This window comes from Notothenia coriiceps, unplaced genomic scaffold (assembly GCF_000735185.1).
Source record: "Notothenia coriiceps isolate Sejong01 unplaced genomic scaffold, NC01 NC01_scaffold00011237, whole genome shotgun sequence".
NCBI classification, from domain to species: domain Eukaryota; kingdom Metazoa; phylum Chordata; class Actinopteri; order Perciformes; family Nototheniidae; genus Notothenia; species Notothenia coriiceps.
This window is the reverse complement of record NW_011343938.1, coordinates 107,530-110,696: the sequence shown is the minus strand read 5'-3', so window position 1 is coordinate 110,696 and position 3,167 is coordinate 107,530. Positions and strand designations below refer to the sequence as shown.

The following is a 3,167-nucleotide window of genomic DNA, read 5'->3' as shown; positions in this document are numbered from 1 at the left end:
TCTACGGCATATGTGTTTGCGATTTATCAATATTAACTTGACGGGAAAACGTGCGGTCCTCCATGCAACTGCTACCCATGCGTTACGCCACTAAGCCCACAAAAACGGGAAGTGAAGAGAACTGTTGACACCGTTTGGCAGAAGAAGGAAGTAATGGAGAGAATATGTTGAAATCAATACCATAAATTTAAATATCACCTCTCAATCTTAATCATATATGAGAATTCAATTTTCCAACATTGATTTAAAGCCATCTTAAAAAGTGATTAAACAAACACCTGTTTGCGACTCCTCGAGTGCACACAAAAAAACATAACTTTGAGAAATAAATCAAATACGGATATGTTATTTAAACCACTCGAAATATGTTGGAGTTAATGTTATGAAATATTTTTCTTCATAAATGATGCAGGCAGGAGGATATAGAATTAACGCTACTGGACGCCGCTATAGCTTCCTATAGGTTGTAGCAGTGGTTGCGTTAGACTTGTTCGTTGTCCGTCATTTTGACGGACAGGATCGTAAAATGTCCGTCATAATCCATTATTACCCGTCATTTTATTTTTCATGTTTTAATGATGAGATGAGACATAGCCTATTTAATATGTATGTTTGGGTACTGAGCAGCAAATGTTCATTCATTCATTTTTTTTTAATGATTCATACAGAACTTTTAAGGGCATGGAGAAAAAAAAAGATGAACAGAGACACCGACCGTGTGGTCACTTTTCATGTCAACACGAACATGAATGATTTATTTTTTCCTGCACTGACAGCACAGCAGAGGCAAAGGCCGCTAAAAACACCGCAACCATTGTGCCTAAACAGGCAAATATGAACAATGCCATCGTTTTAAATGAGACAATTACAATCAGAATATGAACAACACATTTATAAGAACAACTCAATTGATCTGCTGTAGCCTAGCCCGAGCGCTGATTTCTGCATCGTCGTGCACCCTCGAACAAATCCGTTACTCATCTTAGCTACTCTACAGATGTCGCAGAACATTTTGCCATCTTCCCTCCTCAGCCACTTAAACTCTTGCTCCCACCGAACCCGGTACTCCTGCTTGAACTCCTTGCCACTTGCTTGCCCCTCTGCCGCTGGCTGAACGCTGTCAGTTTTAGTCTCACTGGCTTGTCCTTCATCCTCCACCGCATCAATCCCTCTTTTTTCACCACGTTTATCCACACCATCACAATTACTGGGCTTTTTAAAAAAGCTTCGGACGATCAGCTGCCGTGACATTTTGCGATTGCCAAAGCCGGTTAAACAATGAGTTAATCAACGAAGTCAAAAACAAGACTAGACAATAGCTACTTAATATACACACACTCGCCACCAACTGGACAGGGGTGTGAATGACTACATAATAGTTACAGACTACAGTAGAGTACATTAGATCGCCCTCAGTCTACCTGGCCACTAAGGATGTAATATAATGTGGGCCGCTGGTGGACATGTTGGCGCTGTTCCGAGTTGTGTTCTAATCTGTCAAAATGACACTCTTACACAAGCTGAGCTGCAGTGCACATAATGTTTAGCTGGTCTCTACTTGTCTCTCTCAGGCCTGGCCAGTAAACTTCAGAGGCAGATCTGTTTGTTTACAGCAGCAGCCCAAGTAGGCGTAAACAGACCACCCTGGGAACAGGTATAGTAGACCCAGTACAGTTCCTTTCTGGTTGACACTGCATGTTAGTTGTCACCTGTGTTTCATGGCCAGTGTGATCATATTAAAGATGCCTGTTAGGACAACAGAATGCAAACTTCTATATCAAACTGAATAGCTGTATCATGTTTTCAGTGTTGGCAGTAGGTACCCTGAGCTACATGGCCTCTACTCAAAAGGGTCAACAGAAGCCTGCAAAATAACAGGTACATGCATTAGGTGAGGTATACTGGTCTAAGGTAAACTGGCATTAGTTTCTAAATGATCTGTGTATGTCTGGTTTACTGTATGTTGACTTGAAGTATAGCAGCAATCATGTTTTGTTGATATACTATACACCAAACAAATAAATAGTTGAAAACACATTACTGATATTGCTTTTGTCACAATGGGAACACAACTAGAGTTCAAAGCCTGAGACAGGTTCTTGTATTTGTAATTGTGTGACATACTACTGTCAGAGACAAGCTATGATGATATTTGATCAGTTTGGAGAGGCACAGGCATCTGAAGTAATTGCAAGAATATTCCTACTGTACATTAATTAAATACTCAGATAAACATAACATATTAGTATAACAATGTTACCAAAGCAACACAGGCTTTTGAGTCAGAGCCGCATGCTGCCATAAAACATATTGCTTTCGTTTACATAGTCAGATACAGAAATTCTAACAGCATGTTTTGATCCCATGTATCCCGTGCATTACCATTCTTCTTCCATATAGGCCTACACATTTGCAAGTTTTTTTTGTAAAATCAAACTTAGAACATACTTTAGTCTTCCTGTAATGAAGGCATAGTTGAGTAAGTCAACAACATTGTGGTCTTTAACTGAGCTTGACTTGATATGAGAGTTAAAAAAATGATCCACTTATACACATATACAAACAATAATGAGAAAAGATTCATACAAACACTTTAATTTTGTGTTACAGAATTGACTTGTTTCTACTGTACAGTTGCAGTTCTGCTCACATCCTGCTCATTCCTCTCGTCTGCAACTCCTTCGCATTCTCCGTTTGCATTTCCTCTTGTGTATTTTACTATACAGGTCCATGATGGCGGAGAAACTGTCAGATATTGTGACTTTCTTGAGAGGTCGAGGTGTCCCGGAGGACACGGTCAATTTCATTGAAGAGCAAAAGGTATTTTTCTGAATATAAGATGGACCACTCACATTGTGTTACTCAGAGTAGGATCTTGATGGTTTTATTTTGTTGTCCATTATCAGTAATCAACAGTGTTGGGACTAACGCGTTACAAAGTAATTATTTTTGGCAGTAACTAGTAATGTAACGCGTTATTTTTTAAATTCAGTAACTCAGTTACCGTTACTACATGGTGCGTTACTCCGTTATTTTTTTTATATAGTCTCGGCTCCCAGACGTTGGTGAGCGGCGCCAACAGCGAGGCGAACAGAGATGAGAACTGTACTTAAAGTGGACCTATCATGCTATATTTGNTTTTTAGCAAGTCTTTGTCTGTTTTTGCA

The 3,167-nt window shown here is 39.5% G+C and overlaps 1 long non-coding RNA gene across 1 annotated transcript; it reads left to right on the top strand.

Annotated features, from left to right (window-relative positions):
* Positions 1 to 1,565: 1,565 nt before the first annotated feature.
* On the top strand, positions 1,566 to 2,814 carry LOC104946637 (uncharacterized). The gene is made up of 3 exons (XR_798476.1): positions 1,566 to 1,654; positions 1,808 to 1,878; positions 2,727 to 2,814. It is a non-coding gene; the product is annotated as an uncharacterized lncRNA (long non-coding RNA).
* The last annotated feature ends 353 nt before the right edge of the window (positions 2,815 to 3,167 follow it).